Below are 21,330 nucleotides of genomic sequence, written 5' to 3' on the forward strand. Positions count from 1 at the left end.
CTATCAGAAGCTTCTAAAGCCATGACATCATTTTCTGGAATTTTCCAAGTTGTTTAAAGGCACAGTCAACTTAGTCTATGTAAACTTCTGACCCACTGGAATTGTGGTACAGTGAATTATAAGTGAAATAATCTGTCTGTAAACAATTGTTGGAAAAAATTACTTGTGTCATGCACAAAGTAGATGTCCTAACCGACTTGCCAAAACTATAGTTTGTTAACAAGACATTTGTGGAGTGGTTGAAAAATGAGTTTTAATGACTCCAACGTAAGTGTATGTAAACTTCCGACTTCAATTGTATGTAGTGCTAGGGCAAAAAAAACTGCATGTGCACCTCTTCGGAAACGCTGCCTTAAAGGGACCTAATTGGAACGTTGCCGCATGTCCTTATGATGTACCCTGTTTGCTGGGTTAATTCATGAATAGAGTAAATAGAATCAAATGAGTTGCTTGTCATAAACTCAATATAGATCCATCTCTATGGAGAGGTTACATGTTGACACTGAAACTACAATCCCATGTGAGCAAACACTATGATATATTTAGAGGCTAGCAGGACAAGTTATTGGAGCTGTATCCCTCTCTCAAGCAAGAAGACATTTCATGGAGACAAGTTTCTGAGCCTACACAGAATCAAATGATTCACACTTGAATTCATCACATCCATACACACTCAAGCCTTGTAAGGACTAAGAATTGCTGCATTGACCAGAGGAAGAAAACTAACAAAAGCTATGGAGAACTCAACCCAAGTCAAGTTCTTTTATCTCTTTGGCTTACAAGAGACATTTAACAACAAATCGGTCTATTTTATCTTGTCTCTTATCACATACCTTCTCATCATCACTGTGAATCTGACTCTGATCATAACAATCATTCAGGAGAAAGGTCTCCATGAGCCCATTTATATCTTTCTGTGTAGTCTATGTGTCAATGGATTGTATGGAACTGCTGGTTTCTACCCAAAGTTCTTACTGGACCTTCAGTCAGATGTTCAGGTGATATCTTATGGTGGATGTTTTACTCAAGCCTATGTAATATACACATCTGTCATGTGTGAAATGTCTACTCTAACAGTGATGTCTTACGACAGGTATGTGGCAATATGCAGACCACTACTATACCATAACATTGTGACATCTTTAACTGTTAGAAAGTTACTTTTATTTTCTTGGTGTTATCCTTTATTTATGTCACTCATAGCAGCTATTTTAGCCGTCAGAATTCCATTGTGTGGATCTCGCATTGATAAAATCTTCTGTGACATGCCGTCTATACTGAAACATGCATGTTATGTCATTACCGTCAATCCGATTTTGAACAAATTTATAATAGTGGTTTATGTTTTTCAGATACTTTTCATTGTATTTTCTTACTGTCAGATTGTAAGGAATTGTGTAAAGTCAGCTAAGGGAAGGATTAAGTTCACACAGACATGTGTGCCACATTTAATAACAATGGTTATTTACATCACAGTGACCCTGTTTGACACTCTGCAAGGGTGGAATAATGTAAATATTACACTAAATATGCGTAATGCAATGGCTGTACAATTCCTTGTTATACCACCTTTGTTAAACCCTGTCATATATGGAATTAACCTCCAGCAGATTCGAAGGGCAGTTTTTAAAAAGTGTAATACACATAAAATTATAGATATGAAACGTTAGTTACATAATCTTACACAACAGGGAGACTTCCTGCTATCAGAAGTCAACAAAAATAAAGGTAAAATCTGCCAAAACTGTTGCAAGGTTAAATGGCGCCTCATTTCTTGATACCTGTCGCCAAGGGCACAACTTTGGTTTTAGAAGTGTGGGGGACATAACCTGCCTGGGGGTCCTCCCTACATTTTTTGGGGCATCTAATGCTAATTTCCTGCAATTCTCCTAGTGCTGAACCTGACCCCAAAAAAATATTGGTCAACTAAAAGTAGTCTTTTCTTTCGACTAATCGATATGTCTAAATTTTTAAATATGTATTTTTCCTCATATAGACACACCCTATGTGCAAACTTATCTTACCATTTCTACCAATCTGAGTGACAGTTATAATTTTCATATGCACATTATCGTGGAACATTTCCTATTAATTTATAATGGTCATTGCCAACTATGTAAAAATAGCCTACATAAAGCCAACACATAAAAACATTGCAGCCTGCAGGGAGAAAATATCCTCATAAAAATAAATATCCTATAAATCACATTGGCTACAGATGACCTGTCTGCAAGGAACTCGAAACATTGTATCAACTATCATCTGGGTCAGGTATTTTATGATGTTTCCACTGGATCAGACCATTACATTTTTCCCTTTCATGCCGAGTGGTTATCGATAGGGAGAGAGATGGAAATATTGTTCAAATACTTTGAGGAACTATTGGCATTCTCATTTGGTTCTAAAAACATACTTTATTTACTTGCTGTTTGAGGTGAAAAAAAATCACTTTGAGAAGCTCCACAGCTCATTAGTGGTGGTGAGTTAAGGCAATCAGATATACTATCAGACATCCCCAAATGGGCACATTTATAGGCCTACAATTCCACGCAGGCCAGGTAGACTAGTCCTACTTCCATATGGGTAATCAGGTGCGCGTCCTTACTCAACATTGACAAGAGAGTTTCAAACAAAAAACGATGAATAAATTGACAAAACTCGTAAATGCAATGATATAAACAAAAACTGGTTTCTCACAAGTGTAGCATAGGTTGTGATTTCTGCAAAACACATGTCCACTCCGACATTGAGAACGGTAAATGACTTTAATAATATAATCATTAACATAAATTACCATTACCAAATAAACATTGCAGATTAGAAATGATGTGAATTAACGTTAAATGTAGGCTACTACTGGTGCTATTTGTAATGGGGTATTGATAGACGTAGCAAATGATGCACACAATGAAGTTATGAAACACTGAATACCCACGAAATGGCGGGAGAGAGCGCATTCTGGAGAGAGACCTGCCTTATGCGTCTGAGCCACAATCCCCATATTCTTGGACCGTGGCATCCCTGTGGCCTCCTCAATGGATTAGTCCACTGAGACAGGCGCAAATCAGATAGGTGTCTCGTGTGCCATAAAAAAAATATGTCTATTTTTGACTGCTTGACAAAAAAAACTAATGTTTTCATTATAGACCCCTTTTGTCATATAGTATTCCATAAGGCACCCAGACCTTATCAAAGTTGGACAGTATACCCTTAATCTTGTAACAAATCAAATCTAGTGATACATAATTTGACATTTCTGTGCATGATATTCAGTTTCACTGGCATATAGTATGTTCTATGGAAGGTCTTAAACTGCAGTAATTTATGTCTGAGATTATATGAACATGACTGGGCATTCAAACATATCTGTATCCATTCATCATCATCAAAAGCGTCTCCCAGGTCTTCCTCACATTTTTGTTTGACATGTTTTGTGTCATCAGGAAAAGCCTCTATCAACCCTTGATACAGTTTGGAAATCAACTTTAGAGGTTTGTCAGACTGCCTTAAAATAGTTTCAATCTTTGAAGCTCCTGGCTTGTCCAGTGTTTGCTGCACCGAGAGAATAAAATGTTGCATCTGAAAAATGTCACCTCAGTGGCCACAGACTGGTCTTCCCTGGCTGCCTGACCCTGCTGAGACCCCTTTCACCATCTGATCCTGCTCAGATGAGGCATGACAAAGAATTGCCTTGGTGTACATTTTACATTATATAATAGAATCAATGGTTCAATAATTGAAATGACCATTATTCCCAGATCTCAGACTGTAGCCTACCCATCAACTCAAGATGGAACTTTGTATCCATTCACTGATTGTTATAATATACTGCTAAATTCACCTGAGCTCTGTAGACTGGTCTTCCCTGGCTGTCTGACCCTGCAGGGACACCTGTCACCATCTGATCCTGCTAAGACATGATGAGCATAGTGTTGTGTACTGACTGTGCACCATGACAGTGAACCCTGTATAGCTGTTTATACCGTGTCAGTGTGAAAAGTAGGGAATTATATAGGGAAACTTACAGATCAATAAAGTTGCATTGCTATACTGACTCTAATAAAAACTCACATTGCGCTGTCAAAAAACTTCAGAATATCGGCCTTCAATCGTTTGGTTCCATTTCATAAACGATTCCAAAAAGAAAGTATTTTTTAGGTTATTAAGTTGTGATAACACATCTATCTATGTGCTCAAAACCAGGCCTCCTCAGTGTAGCTCAAAGTAAATGGATATTCACGACCACTTTGGAAGAAAATTCATTGTTTCATTGATGCAACAACAATAATATGCATGTAACTAGAACGTATGGTTGAATGTAGGCTACACATTTAGACTGATATAACGTGCACAAACAAGATACAATAAATACTGAACAGAAATATCATATTCTGAATTTCTATTCAATTTAATCACTACAGTTTTTTGATCCAAGTTTAACATATATTATATACTCATATTCTGAGAAAATGATTGTCTGTATTCACTTTCGGACAATTCAAAATGGTGTATTTTTACTGTCTTATGGTGGTATGAATGATTGTTTTAGCAAATGGCACAAAGTAGGGTATGTATAGCTTCAGGCAGTAAATCAAATGATATACACTTGTCATTGGACAAACCTTGCATCTTGAGTTGGATTGACATTGTTGTGTCGAGTAAACATTGCTAATTATGCTGTGATACCCAGGAGAACCGCTGACGCTGTATTTTCATCATAAAGATTTATTCATAACAAAGGGTTACAGCGTCGATTTACAGATACCTGCAGATACCTGGAGAATAATCGCCCCATCTCAAATATGATTATTTTGTCTTCCTTTTGTCCTAACTGTGGTATATACCCTATGTAATCTGATATGGGTGTTCCCCTACAGACCAATCACCTGTCTCCACACAACAGACTTCCTCTGTTATATGGGGTGTCCCCACAAAACTGCTCCCTCTAAGCTGAATAAACCTCCTCTCAGGTTCCATTTGAAAACGTTAGCAAAGTCATAATTCCTCAGATACTACAACATATTGACTAGCCAACCATTGATTGTAGCTTTGTTGGCCCTTTCCTCTCTGATGTAGTGGTAGTGTTATGATTTGTTTATATTAGCATAACAGGATGGAAAATAGCCTACTATACAGAGCTACATTGTTGCAGTTTGGGTCCAAAGGAAGTGCAACATTCAATAACAGACACCTCAAACTAGTTTTTAACAATTTTATTTCAGTGCCAGGGGGAGCTATGTTTGTTTTACAACAATAGAGTAGCACATACAAGTGCAAGTAAAATAAAAATGTTTGCCAGTTCTCTGCATTGAGTTTCTTCTTAAAGTTACATATTTTGTAGTAGTTCACCTGTATTCAGCCACCCCTGGGGGATCTAGCCTTAAATGGATATATCCTCTAACAAAGACTTCATTCTATATGTAAAATGCTCACCTGCCATACAAGTTCACCAAGTTTGAAAGTGTAACTTTGTCTCGATGGAGCAGTGCGGCTTTGAGAAAAAACATTTATTGTGAATGTCAAATAGCATGTTAGTTAACAGCCAAAGAGATGTGTGTATTGGAGGCGTACGTTGGTGTGGTAGTTTCTTATGTGTCTTTGCAAGTGGGAAGTGTTTGTACATGCAAAACAGAAACACGGTTATAGTCACTAACCTGTCTAGGTAACTTGAAAACTAGTCTAACCAGCTCGGCTAGTGCGTCTAAAATGGTCCAAGTGAGGTGTTCTCTCATTTGTGTCTCCCTAATCTAACGCTGCAGGTGTAAAAAAAAAATGTCTGAGCGCCGTTTCTTTCTTTCTGCACTGTTCAACCAATCCAGTAAATGTGGAGGAGGAGTTAAGATGGCTGGAACACAGGCACTCTTTCAATTTCCCCTTAAAAAACTGGATGCATCTGCTTATTTCCACCCGCAGATGGTGGTGTCACCCAGACTTATCTGCTTATCTTCCGAATGTTAAAACAGTAGTGGCCAATCCTCCTCCTGGTGAGCTACTGGGTAGCCTACCCTATACACTTTTGTTCCAGCCCTGCGCTAACACTCCTGATTCTACTAATTAGCTGCTCATCTTGACTTTGATTAGCTGAATCAGGTGTGTTAGAGCAGGGCTGGAACAAAAGATGACTTAGGCTACCCAGTAGCTCTACAGGAGGATATTTTAATTTGCTGATAATAAATCATATGCTACAAGGTTCATTGTAAGCATAACATTAAAACATACAGGTGATGGTCTTAACAGGAGTGTAAAACAACGTTCCGCCCTTATTCCTACATTGTGACTACAGTACAATTCATCAACCATCACAACTACTCAGAGGCCTGGGAAGAGATAGAAGTGCTTTGGTAGAGTTGGTCGGTATCTGTCTGGGGAAATCTTCAAAGCGACCCACAAAATACAAACAGGTTATTGTGGCTCAAAGTAAATCCAAGCTGAACATTTTTCCTGGCAGCAGAATACAATGAGGAAAGAGCATTGTTCACTGTTCTGATATCAGATACTTGCCTTCCTGAACAATTCTTATATGATCATCACATGTTTTGTCATGGTCAAAACATATTGATGCAATGGTAGCTAAGATGGGGAGAGGTCTTTCCGTAATAAAGCTCTACTCTGCTTTCTTCATATTGCTATAAAAAAAACAAGTCTTACAGGCCCTTAGTTTTGTCGCACCTGGACTACTAACCAGTCATAGACTCAAGAATGGGGCCGGAGGGGATGGCTGCCGTTTTATGGGCTCCTAACCAATTGTGCTATTTTGTGTGTGTTTTTACATTGTTTATAACTTACTTTGTACATAATGTTGATGCTACCGTCTCTTATGACCGAAAACAGCTTCTGGATATCAGAACAGCGATTACCCACCTCAAACTGGACGAAGATTATTTATTTAATGAGTCGGACGTGAAGGATATAATGTTGCTCCCAGACAAGGCCCAAATCCCTGTCATTCGATTGAAGAAAATAAGGAAATGCACGGGGCGGAGATCAGGATGCCTTGTGAAAATTAGACGGCGAGTGGGTAACCAGCATCTACCATCCGTTCTACTAGCCAATGTGCAATCACTGGATGAGCTCTGTTCGAGATTATCCTACCAACGGGACAGTAAAAACTGTAATATCTTACGTTTCACCGAGTCGTGGCTGAACGACGACACAAATAATATACAGTTGGCTGGGTTTTCCGTGCATCTTCAGGACAAAACAGCTACGTTTGGTAATACGAGGGGTGGGGGTGTGTGTCTATTTGTCAATAACAGATGGTGCGCTGTTGGCTGGCCTCCCTGCCTGTGCCATTAAACCCCTACAACGCATCCAGAATGCCGCAGCCCGTCTGGTGTTCAACCTTCCCAAGTTCTCTCACGTCACCCCCCTCCTCCGCACACTCCACTGGCTTCCAGTTGAAGCTCGCATCCGTTACAAGACCATGGTGCTTGCCTATGGAGCAGTGAGGGGAACGGCACCTCCGTACCTTCGGGCTCTGATCAGTCCCTACACCCAAACGAGGACATTGCGTTCATCCACCTCTGGCCTGCTGGCTCCCCTTCCTCTGCGGAAGCATAGTTCCCGCTCAGCCCAGTCAAAACTGTTCGCTGCTCTGGCACCCCAATGGTGGAACAAGCTCCCTCACGACGCCAGGACAGCGGAGTCACTCACCACCTTCCGGAGACATTTGAAACCCCACCTCTTTAAAGAATACCTGGGATAGGATAAAGTAATCCTTCTACCCCCCCCCAAAAAAAAAGAAGGCACTTAACCCTAATTGCTCCTGTAAGTCGCTCTGGATAAGAGCGTCTGCTAAATGACTAAAATGTAAAATGTAATGTCCAATATTAAGGTAGTCTCGAGGTATTGCTCGCCTGAGGTAGAGTACCTCATGATAAGCTGTAGACCACACTATCTACCAAGAGGGTTTTCATCTATATTTTTCATAGCCGTCTATTTATCACCACAAACCGATGCTGGCATTAAGACCACACTCAGCGAGCTGAGTAAGGCCATAAGCAAAAAGAAAACGCTCATCCAGAAGCGGTAGTCCTAGTGGCCGGGGTCTTTAATGCAGGCAAACTTAAATCAGTTTTACCTCATTTCTACCAGCATGTCACAGGTGCAACGAGAGGGGAAAAAAACTCTAGACCACCTTTACTCCACACACAGAGACCCGTAAAAACCTCGCCCTCCATTTGGCAAATCTGACCATAATTCTATCCTCCTGATTCCAGCTTACACGCAAAAACTAAAGCAGGAAGTACCAGATGATGCAGATGCTACGCTACAGGACTGTTTTGCTAGCACAGACTGGAATATGTTCCGGGTTTCATCCAATGGCAGAGAGGAGTATACCACGTCAGTCACCAGCATCATCGATAAGTGCATCGACGACATCGTCCCAACAGTGACCATACGTCCATATCCTAACAAGAAGTCATGGATTACAGGGCAACATCTGCACTGAGCTAAAGGCTAGAGCTGCCGCTTTCAAGGAGCGGGACACTAATCCGGACACTTATAAGAAATCCGGCTATGCCCTCAGACGAACAATCAAACAGGCAAAGCATCAATACAGGATTAAGATTGAATCCTACTACACCGGCTCTGACGCTCGTCGGATGTGGCAGGGCTTGCAAACTATTACGGACTACAAAGGGAAACCCAGCCGCGAGCTGCCCAGTGACGCGAGCCTACCAGACGGGCTAAATGCCTTTTATGCTCGCTTCGAGGCAAGCAACACTGAAGCATGCAAGAGAGCACCAGCTGTTCCGGACAACTGTGTGATCACGCTCTCCGTAGCCGATGTGAGCAAGACATATAAACAGGTCAACATTCACAAGGTCGTGGGGCCAGACGGATTACCAGGACGTGTGATCAGAGCATGCGCTGACCAACCGGCAAGTGTCTTCACTGACATTTTCAACCTCTCCCTGACCAAGTCTTTAATACCTACAGTACATGTTTCAAGCAGACCACCATAGTCCCTGTGCACAAGGAAGCGAAGGTAACCTGCCTAAATAATGACTACCGCCCCGTAGCACTCACGTCGGTAGCCATGAAGTGCTTTGAAAGGCTGGTCATGGCTCACATCAACCCCATTATCCCAGAAACCCTAGACCCATTCCAATTTGCAATCTCTATTGCACTCCATACTGGCTTTCCCACCAGGACAAAAGGAACACCTACATGAGAATACTATTCATTGACTACAGCTCAGCGCTCAACACCATAGTGCCCTCAAACCTCATCACTAAGCTAAGGACACCTCCCTCTGCAAGTGGATACTGGACTTCCTGACGGGCCAGCCCCCAGATGGTAAGGGCAGGTAACAACACATCTGCCACGCTGATCCTCAACATGGGAGCCCCTCAGTGGTGCGTGCTCAGTCCCCTCCTGTACTCCCTGTTCACCGATGACTACATGGCCAGGCATGACTCCAACACCATCATTAAGTTTGCCAACGACACAACAGTGGTAGGCCTGATCACCGACAATGATGAGACCTCCTATAGGGAGGAGGTCAGAGACCTGGCCGTGTGGTGCCAGGATAACAACCTCTCCCTCAACGTGATCAAGACAAAGGAGATGATTGTGGACTACAGGAAAAGGAGGACCAAGTACGCCTCCATTTTCATCGATGGGGCTGTAGTGGAAAAGGTTGAGAGCTTCAAGTTCCTTGGTGTCCACATCACCAACAAACTATCATGGTCCAAACACACCAAGACAGTCGTGAAGAGGGCACGACAAAGACGATTCCCCCTAAGGAGACTGAAAAGATTTGGCATGGGTCCTCAGATCCTAAAAAAGTTGTACAGCTGCACCATCGAGAGCATCCTGACCAGTTGCATAACTGCCTGGTATGGCAACTGCTTAGGCTCTGACCGCAAGGCACTACAGAGGGTAGTGCGTAGAGCCCAGTACATCACTTGGGCCAAGCTTCCTGCCATCCAGTACCTCTATACCAGGCGGTATCAGAGGAAGGCCCTAAAAATAGTCAACAACTGCTGCCACCCTAGACTGTTCTCTCTGCTACCGCACGGCAAGCGGTACCGGAACGCCAAGTCTAGGTCCAAAAGGCTTCTTAACAGCTTCCACCCCCAAGCCATAAGAGTCCTGAACAGCTAATGAAATGGTTACCTGGACTATTTGCAATGTCTTCCCCACCCACCCACAAATATTACTCTAAAATATTATATGGGGTTTGTTTAAACTGTGATTTCTTTGGCTTGTACTATATTTCCTAACATATACTCATAGGTAAGAATTCTAGAAATATGTTTGAAGTCTTCAAAAGAGACGAAACAGAAAGCGTTTAACACCTGTACACCACATATAGCCTCTTTGCTGAACTTCTCCATTGACTGTTTATTAGTGATTCTACAAGGCAGTTATAACACTGCACATCTTCCACCTATACGTCACACTTTATTTTGTTTATTTTCTAATATGTCCACCGCTTTTCAATCCTATTATGTATGGCTTTAGGATAATTAAAACCAGGCAGGCTTGTAAAAGGGAACTAGGCCTTAACCCTAAAACATAACATGATTGTTTATTTTTGTAAAATTGAATTATGTGTTTTTTAAGTTGCTATAATTGACTATACAAATATGTGGCATTTTGGCATAGTTTCTCTGTAGCCCAAAGATTATTTAAAAAACGGCATAAAGTTTATCATGTATTGTCACTGAGAATGTTTTATGTAATATTAGGTATCTGATCTTTATAATTCACCAATTAAATATGGTGTTCCCCAAGGCTCTGTTTTAGAACCATTCTGGTTTTATACAGTATTCAGAATTGGGGTGAAAAATGATATTCTGCTGGCAGATGTTTGGATTGGGTCCTTGCAAACAACAATTTATCGTTAGGACGTCCCTGGAGCATCACGAAATGGTCGCCTAAAGTGGTCAGGAGGTTGTGTCATGCTCCACTGGAGGTTTTGTGTAGTTCCCGGTTCATTCCGGGTTTTAGTTTTAATTTCAAATTAATGTTTTCAATAATTTTTATGACGTAGATTCAGAGGGGTTGGGTTAAATGGGAAGACATAATTTGGTTGAATGCATTCAGTTATGCAACTGACTAGGTATCCCCTTTCCCTGCAATTCAACTGTATTAGAGCAGAATTGTGGACTGAGAGTGGAAAAAACCAACAACATTTTGACTTGCAATGGGTGGAAACGGAACAAAAAAAACGAATGGCAATAGTAAGCGGTAATCTTCCCACACTAGTAGCTAGCATGTGTTTTAATAGTGTGACGATGGCGATGACAACTGCAGCAGCAATTGTTATCAACTTCAAGGTGGATGATGTTGCAATTATTATTTTTATTTACTTTTAAACGTACAATTCACCTGCAGTGAAGCTTCTCAACATTTACATTACATTTTAGTCATCTAGCAGATGCGCCCATCCAGAGCGACCCACAGGAGCAAACAGCCCAGGCATTGGATGTAACAATCTTCCTTTTTAGTGTCATGTTTTGATTTTGGTTTTGTATTTGTTAATTTTTTTAACTGTCATTTTACCCCTCACTCAGCATCTTCACTCTCACTCATCTCCAGTTCTAGATTCCAACCCTCGGTTTCCCTCATCCCATCCCACCTATCTCTGCTGGCCAGCCCCTTCGGATTTCAGCGCATTAAGTGATGCTATGTTGTCTGTTATTTTTCTAGATTTCTTGGTTTGATACAACATAGGCTATTGGAAGATCTTTGTTCCCGCTGAAGGCCTAGGTTCAATAGTCACGGTTCGCCACTGCGTTTTTATGACATTCTTGGGACATTGTGTCATGGTCCCCTGGATCTTTTGTCTAGTTCCCGGTTATTCCCGGGGACGTCACTTGATGAAAGAAATGTTCTCCACCCCCTCCCCCCAAAAACATTATTCACAGGGCATTCATACCCTAGTTTCATTACCCATCACCCCTTTCTACTGTTGCCAAGCCCATCAAGTCCCTGATTTGTGAACCACTGATCCATTCACAGCTCTTTGTCTTTTGCCAATGTTAGGGACACATCGCCACACACAGTGCTTTTACCATATAATGTTTTCAACTTACGTATTTGACATACTGTACATGATTACATTGTGCATGTTCATTTATACAGTAATTTTTACAAACATGTCCTCACCTGGGATTTGAACTCACAACCTCTTCATTCATAGCATTCCAATGTTCCTGCTATTCCAACGTGTCTATGTCAATGACTCATTTCACTTTTATTCCTACACTTTGCACTTCAAAGTAAATCTCAGCTATGTTAAAAATACACAAGTAATAATGTAAAATGTAATCATATTGTAACTGATGAAAGGTTTGTACCCTATTTTAGCTGAACAGCGTACGACTTACCTTAAAACCCCATACCATTTAATTATTTTACTTATAATGGTTTGGGAGAGCTGGGACCATCTCGTGGCAAAAACCTGAAGGGGACCATGACACAAATTCCCCAAAACATCCTAAAAAAGTCCTCGGAGACTTCCCTGGGACAATCCAGGAACTAGAAAGTAACCTCCACGGGACCATTTCACAACATCCGAAGAACGTCTTAAAAACATCCCCTGGACAAACCGGGAACTAGACAAAACCTCCAGGAGCCCATGACACAATGTCCTGACCACCTTGGAAGACCAGTTTGTGACATTCCAGGGACATCCTAACGACTTATTGTTATTTGCAGGGACGTTCCCTTGGGACCATCACGTCCTAATTACTATTAAAATTAAAGTCCTGAGAACGTCCTAAGAAAGTCCTGATATGGTCCTCAGTGATGTCCTAGTAACTCAGAGGGAACTAGACAAAGGTCCCCCAGAGAATGTTCCCTTGGGACCATCACCCAATGTCCTGAAGACTAGTAAAATCAAGTCCTGAGGACGCCCTAAAAAGTACCTGACATGGTACTGATGTGGTCCTCAGTGACATCCTGGTAACTTACAGGGAACTATACAAAGGTGCCCCAGAAAACATTCCCTTGGGACCTTCACGTAACATCCTAATGACTAGTAAAATCAAAGTATTGAGAATGTCCTAAAAAGGTCCTGACATGGTCCTCGGTGAAGTCCTAGTAACTTACAGGGAACTAGACAAAGGTTCCCCAGAGAACGTTCCCTTGGGACCATCTCGTGAAATTCTGAAGACTAGTAAAATGAAGTCCTGAGAACATCCTAAAAAGTACCATCATGTGACATCCCTTTGACCATCAAGAAACATCTCCTTGTGGTCATTGAACGTCTCATGGATGAATACACTGAACAAAAATATAAACGCAACAGGTAAAGTGTTGGTCCCATGTTTCATGAGAGGAAATAAAAGATCCCAGAGATTTTCCAAACACACTAAAAGTTTACTTTCTCAAATTTGGTGCACAAATTTGTTTGCATCCATGTTAGTGAGCATTTGCAAAGATAATCCATCCACCTGACAGGTGTGGCATATCAAGAAGCTGATTCAACAGCATGATAATTATACATGTGCATCTTGTGCTGTGGACAATTAAAGGCCACATTAAAATGTGAAGTTTTGTCACACAACAAAATGCCACAGATGTCTAAAGTTTTGAGGGAGGGTGCAATTGACATGCTGACTGCAGGAATGTCCACCATAGCTGTTGCCAGAAAATTGAATGTTAATTTCTCTACCATAAGCCGGCTCCAACGTCGTTTTGGAGAATTTGGATATAGGTCCAACCGACCTCATATCTGCAGACCACGTGTATGGCATCGTGTGGGCAAGCAGTTTGCTGATGTCAATGTTGTGAACAGGGTGCCCCATGGTGGTGGTGGGGTTATGGTATGGGCAGGCATAAGCAACGGACAGCTAACTCAGTTGCATTTTATCGATTGCAATTTGAATGCACAGAGATACCATGACGAGATCCTGAGGACCATTGTCGTGTCATTCATCCGCCGCCATCACCTCAAGTTTTAGCATGATAATGCATGGCCCCATGTCGCAAGGATCTGTACATAATTTCTGGAAGCTGAAAATGTCCCAGTTCTTCCATGGTCTGCATACTCACCAGACATCTCACCCATTGAGCATGTTTGGATTAATCTGGATCAACATGTACAACAGCATGTTCCAGTTCCTGCCAATATCCAGCAACTTCACACAGCCATTGAAGAGGAGTGGGACAACATTCCACATTCCACAATCAACAGCCTGATCAACTCTACGCGAAGGAGATGTGTCGCTCTGGATGAGGCAATTTGTGGTCACACCAGATACTGACTGGATTTAGGATCCATACCCTTACCTTTTTTTTAAGGTACTGTATCAGTGACCAACAGATGCTTATCTGTATTTCCAGTCATGTGAAATCCATAGATTATGGCCTAATTAATTTATTTCAATTGACTGATTTCCTTAAATGAACTGTAACTCAGTACAATCCTTTAAATTGTTGCATGTTATATTTACATTTTTGTTCTGTTTACCTTATCATAACGTTATACTTCGACCAAACCGGTATCTGTACTGAACGCCCTCTTATGATCCCGAGGTTAATGCCATGTTTTAATGTTCCTACAAAGTTCTGACTATTGAACAATCATCAGTGAGATGACGTCTCGCTGAAATACTTAACGCAGCAGTTCCCAATCTTTGACCTGGGGACCGCAAGGGGTGCACGTTTTGGCTTTTGGCCTAGCACTACACAGCTGATTCGAATAATCAACTAATCATCAAGCTTTGATTATTTGAATCAGCTATGTAGTGCTAGAGCAACACTGCCTTAAATGGACCTAATGGGAACGCTGCCGAATGTCCTTAGTACGTCCCAGGCCCGGCGGCAGGATTAACTCGGCAAGGGGCCATCAGAAATGACTAAGAGGGCACAACTATTTTCGCTTGCTGATAACACAGGATGGATAATAATCGATAGTACAATTACACACAATGTATTTGCAGCCACGCACGGCTGTCTTGCTGCAAGAATACAGGCTACTGCATCGCTTTACAAACATGGACAATTCATAACCGGCTCGAGGAATTGCAAGTTATGACAACGCTACAGAGCTACATCACAATACCCATCAATCCAATTGCTCTTTACCGTAATAACACTTCCTCATGCCATACAATGCATTTCCTATCGCGGAAAGCAAACAATAATGTACAATGCACTACCACAACTTATCGGTACAATGCAGCTTGGATGCAGCTACCAAGCTGTCTTCCCACAAGAGTGCCGTACTACGCTGTGTACGATAACAGAGAAATTAGTATTCCATAGCAACGAGTTGTTTATGGCAACACTATAGCTACATCGTTACTCAACCATTGGTCAAGGTCTGCCCACCCTCATCAATGTAATGCAAAGCACCTCTTCTACCATATAAAACAACATTTAAAACAATACGATTATATTATAAACCAAACATTTCCAATCCAATCACTCACAGAAATCAAGCAGTAGACTTGGCAGCAACGGCAATAAAGAAAATCACATCTACGCCTATTTCTGACATTTGCCACGCATTTCCAAAAGGTGTCGAGACAACGATGCTGATATGCTGTGTTGACAAGAAATCCGCGGACACTGAACTCTGATTATAATGGTTTATTATATCAAAGATTTTCAGCATCAATTTACAGACTTCTGCAGAAATCCGGAGAACAACTAACCCAATCTAAAAATGATTATTCTCCTCGTCCTTTGTTCAAACATGGTATTTATATCCTATGTAAGATAAGATGGGTGGTTTTAGATAGACCAATACCTGGCCTTTACACATCCGAATCTCCTCTGTCTTAGGGGGCCCCTATAGTAATACTTTCCAGATGTTTCAGCAAAGTAGAGTAAAGTTCATTTAACCAACAATATGAAAACCTCAGCCAAAGCTATAAATTGTTCAGATACTACATATTTCCCCCCTTCGAGACTAATTAAGTTTCGAAAACAAAAAGAATAGGATTATGACAAATAACAATTTTTCTTCTTGAGTAACTTTAGCAATAAAACAAAATTTATGGAGTGTAAACACATTTTTCTATGGAGTGTAAACACATTTCTATGGAGTCTGAACACATTTCTATGGAGTGTGAGAGCGAAAAACCTATCTGGCAGCTTTCTTTCCAAATATCCATCAATCAATCAAGACAGGAAAATTCTCTCACGGCCCCTCTGCCCCAGGCGACCACCTAAGTACTCCAGATCAATTTATAAATCTTTATCAATGCATTTTAAGCTATGACGCAATTGAATATACATGAAAGCCTCAGAAAACAAAGTACAATCAAACTTGTCCACATACAGGCTGGTCGACCCATCGGACCCTCCTGTGGATTCTCTCTGTCCCTGCCTAGACCCAATATCCCTAAGCATCCACGAAAAAAACAAAAACATCTGAGGTCCCCACATGTACCCAACAACAGAAAACATCATTCTTCAAAAAATGTGTACAGAAAGAATATGAGACAAATTATGTATTACACATGCAAATATGTATATAAATCATTGCAGACACTGAAATGTAGTCCAGCAGCGTCTCCTCAGCGGCGTCGACTTTCAATGCAACGTCGATGATGGAATCTGAACATTTCCACACCGTCCTTGTTCAACTTCCTCCAGTCCCTTCATATTGTCCATGTTTGAGTATTTGAATCCCCTCTACACATTCCCCCATATGCTTCTGGAAGAAAAGAAAACACCAACCAGTATCTTTTTGCAAAGCAACACATGCAAATTAAAACATCAATATCAACAATAATATAAAAATGATATATAAAATGATATATAAAATGAATCACATTCCATTTCCCCCCTTTGATTCATAAGAAAATACTAAATATCACAACAAAATGCAAAGAAATGCGAAAATTATCACACAATCAGATATTCAAAATTTCCTAGAGTTACTTCAACCCTAGTTTTCATAACATTTTAGTCTGACCTTTTTCCCAATTTTTCCAATATTCTTATAAAAAAAAAAATGAATTTAACTGATTTATCCACCAAACTCTTTCCCACTATCTGAGGATATTTCGATCGGGAAATCCCCACCTGCTTATGACTTCTATACACAAGAACTTGGCAACCCACTTAGCTTCTTTTCGCTTGGTTGCACATGCCTCTTTTCTACCAATACCTGTAGCAATTTAATTGAGTCTTTATGACACCTTTCCTTATTCTGTGAGCATATAATTATATCATCCACATACTGAATGACAGTGCTTTGCAATATCTGATCTATCCCTATCAAATCTTCTGCTGGAAAATCAGTTACTACTTCATTCACTGCTCTCAAATCATGAACCATACGATAAGTCTCATCAGGTTTCTTCAAAGGCAACAAATGCTTGTTACTCTGAGGATTTTTTTTGTTGTCTTCAAAACACTTGCTTTCGAAAGTCCTACAATTTGTGGTTCAATCCCTTGGATTGCTTCATCTTTCAATGGATACTGATTCTTCCAAGGAGGTCTGGCTCCTGGTCGAAGTTCAACTTTCACCGGTTGGGCTGATTTCACAAGTCCAATATCGGCACTGTGTTGAGACCACAAACCTTCTGGAACTTGTTGCAACATCTCCTCTTTCATAGGGTCTGAATCCATCTTCACACTGCAAATAGATTCATGTGTCATCCGTACAGCTTGTGGCTGTCCTTGTCCTTGAGCCGAAATCATGATTTTGAGAAATCGCTGATCTTCACTCCTCCAAATCGCCAAATTCTCTTTCATTGGTACGAAAACAGCTTTCTCTACTTCTGTCATCATTTCTCCTATATGCTTCTGCTCATAGCCTTCAGAAACCAACAAGGTCACATGTGGCACACTCTTCTCAATCTCAAATTCTTTATCCAGATAATCGTCTGTGTTTATCTTTATAGCTGCTCCTTGTTGTCCTAAAATTATGCAACATGAGCTGAGTTGAACTTTCTTTGGTTGATGACTCAACCATTCCTCTGAGTTCGATTGGGCAGCATTCTTGAAATACTTGAGCGTACAATGAAATGGATATTCTGGAAGCCTCGCACCTGGCATGTTTGCCACAATGAATTTCTCCCATATCTTAGCCTGCTTCAAAAAATCTGCACTGAGATTTCCAATCCAAAATACTGAAGAAGAGTCAATCTCTGTCGTCATCAACAATTGGTAAAACTTTTCTTTTGGCACTTCTACCAGACACCCGTCTGGCGTACATTTTATTGTACAATTCAATCTACACAATGCATCTCTTCCCAACAATGCAATAGGTGTATGTTCTGATACCAGTATGGGTATTGTAATTTTCTGATTTTTATAGCAGAGCTTAATTGGTTCCGTAAGAGGAATCAGCTGTTTCACTCCCTCAAATCCGATTGTCCTAATTAGTTGATTGGACATAGGAAGATGTGTAGCATCTTTAGGCTGAACACAGGTGAAAGCAGCTCCGCTATCCGCCATCACTTCCAATGGTCGGTTGTTTACTTTCACCTCAATTGTTGGATCTTTTTCCGGTCCTGATGCTACCAGCTGACACCCCCCTTTCGGATCTTCTGGGCACCTCTAGAATCCTTGCTCCGGGCCCCTATAAGGGTTCACCGGTCCTCCAAATGATCTTGACTGGCCCCTGTATCTTCCTCTGAAATTCCCTCTTGTGTTTCCTCCTGGCCCATTACACTCACGGGCAAAGTGACCAACCTGTCCACAATTATAACACACTTCTGAAGATTGCTGGAAGTATTGCTTAAATCTTCCTCCTCTTCCTCTTCCTAAGCCTTCTCGTCCTCTTCAATCCTGTGTCTGTCCAGAAACTGTCTATGAATATGAAACAACTTGTACCACTAGTTGTGGCTGGTACAATTGCGGTTGGAACTGGTTCGGTTGAAGCTGTGGCAGTGATTGTTGATTTGATGAACACTGATTCTGCATAACCAAAGCCTATTTCTTCTCCTTCTTCTTCTCCTCCAGTTGTATTTGATTGAGTTTTTGGAGAGTTTCTTGGTCCTGTTCTTTCTGGTTGTGTTCCTTTTTCCGGTACAGATCCACTTGATGGGCTATATGATCTGTATAGACACCTTTTGTCATGCTTCCAAGTCCAACCACCTCTGCCAGTTTGCTCCTTACTGGTGAGGGCAGTCCCATCTGCAGTTTAGCTCGCAAAATTGACTGCTCTATTTGACTCACATCTGGATCATTTCTGGTAATATTTCTCCACACTTGATGAACTCTTGACACATAGGCTCTCTGATTTTCTTGTTGTCCTAGTGGGTCAATCAGAATGTTGTCAGGATGCACATTTGTTGGAAACGTATCTTTCAGTGCTCTCCACAGTCGATTTCTATTTGCAGCCAACAATTCAGGATCATTCACCGCAGTCCCCACATATCGATGAAGTCCAGCTCTCTGAAAAATGTCTTCCATACCTGGAATCCCAAGGAGATTAGCCAAAAGTATCTTAATGTCTCCTATGGCAGACTGTGTTCCCACCGTAATTTCTTCCAACTTTGAAATCCAAGGATATGCTCCATCTTGAAGAGTAGGCAGCTTCTCAAGTATATCTGACATATCGATATTCTGCAAAGGCTTATACTCCAGGTTCTGTCCTCGAATTATCACTGGCATCATCTTCTTACTTGTGCTCCCTTTTCTTGGCCTCAATATGTATTTCCTCTGGAATTTTTGAGATTCTTTTTTCAGCAGTTTCTCCTTCTGTATCTTCAGCTTCTTGAGTTGTTCTTCCAGTTTTCTTACTTCTTTTAAATTATTCGCCTTATCCAAGCATGATATGCATCGGTCTATATCTCTTTCTATTTCTTCTGTGCTAGTCATTGTAGAATAAAATCCTCTTGAACATGAAGCACCTTTAATCTTCAAATCTTTATCGCTGTCTTCATCTTGACTTTAATCAGAGCTCGGATCTCTTGTATCCTTCTCCTTCCAACTTTCATCACCCCTTCTTTCTACTCTAGCCAACCTCCGTCTGATCACAGGGTCATATCCACCCATGATCTCTTCTGAATCACTCTGATCATCATCTTCATCATCTTCTTCAAATTCCATCCTCCTGAACCTCACTCTACCCTTAGTTTCCAGACATGTCATTTTCTTCTTACTTTTGGAGTTTGGATTCATCTTTATGGTTGTTTCTGCTTGTCCTCTCTCTATTATTCGTTCATCTTCATATCTGATGCAATAATCACCCTCCTGAATGATCATTGGAAGCTGAGGATAGACGTCCTTAAACTCTACTTCTTCCTCGTAAGGTGGGGGTCTTTTTGTTGAATCCTTATGTGAGAAAGGTGTATTGACTTCTGCCATTAGTTTTTCTGTTACCTTCGCCTCTTTTGCCATTTTCCCTATACCTCTGTCTCTTTTATCTTTTGTATCTTTTATCAGATTTTGTTCCTCATTTTCAAACAACTTAAGAACACCCAGCTCTCTTTGTCTCTTTTCTTTACGTTGTTCCCCTTTTTTTCCCCTTCTTTTGATCTGCCTTAAATGTCGACACAAGCACTTGCATTATCTTGATGACGACTGGGTTAAGAGTCCCTTCCACTGGCCATGGTTGTTCAATGTCAGGCCAACGTTTATTCCATTTTCCAGATAACCTTGCAATAGCTTTAACTAGAGGATTACTATTTTGTACTACATCAACAGGAGTAATTACTTTCATTGTTTTGATGTCCTTTTTCCCCATTGTAACCACTCTTTTATATTCCTTTATTGAGAATTATTTTATTATTATTATTATCATTATTATTATTATTATTATTATTATTATTATTATTATTATTATTTTAAACCAATTAATTAGTAAACCCCAAAAACTTTAAGCTATGTAGCTTATCATTCCCTCCTATTTTTATTTGTTATATTTGTTATATATATATTTTTTATTGAAATTAATTAATTAATTAATTAATTTATTAATTTATTAATTCATCAATATATTTATATATATATATATATATTTTTTTTTAATTATTAATTTATTAATTAATTTTTATTTTACCAAATTATTGATTAGTGGCAGTCTTACCACATCCAATCAGGAAAAGTAAAGGAAACTAGTCAACTTCAGAGCAATCCAAAAAAGAAAGACCTGTAATCCAGCAACACTACAGAACCCACAAACCAATTGCTTAATAAGCACCCAATTACCTTAATTTTACAGAATAATGTCAGTGCTGGATTTCCAACACAACTCTAATCAAAACAACTCATGCACAAAAACCCTAATGTGCAATTCTCAATTACATCTATTGATCAGTCTGTTGCCAAGTCCCTGTAAAATTGTCACAACATGAAATATTCTACGCATACACAATGTATCTATTATATCCTGTTAGGGAAATTAGGTTTTGTGGATAGAACAGTACTGGCCTTAATTGGACTGGATCCGGGGAAGCACAC

At 40.5% G+C, this 21,330-nt stretch overlaps 1 pseudogene; it reads left to right on the top strand.

Annotated features, from left to right (window-relative positions):
* The first annotated feature begins 734 nt into the window (after positions 1-734).
* The window catches only part of LOC121557462, a 39,835-nt pseudogene continuing 19,239 nt past the window's right edge, over positions 735-21,330 (top strand).

This window comes from Coregonus clupeaformis, unplaced genomic scaffold (assembly GCF_020615455.1).
Source record: "Coregonus clupeaformis isolate EN_2021a unplaced genomic scaffold, ASM2061545v1 scaf1843, whole genome shotgun sequence".
NCBI classification, from domain to species: domain Eukaryota; kingdom Metazoa; phylum Chordata; class Actinopteri; order Salmoniformes; family Salmonidae; genus Coregonus; species Coregonus clupeaformis.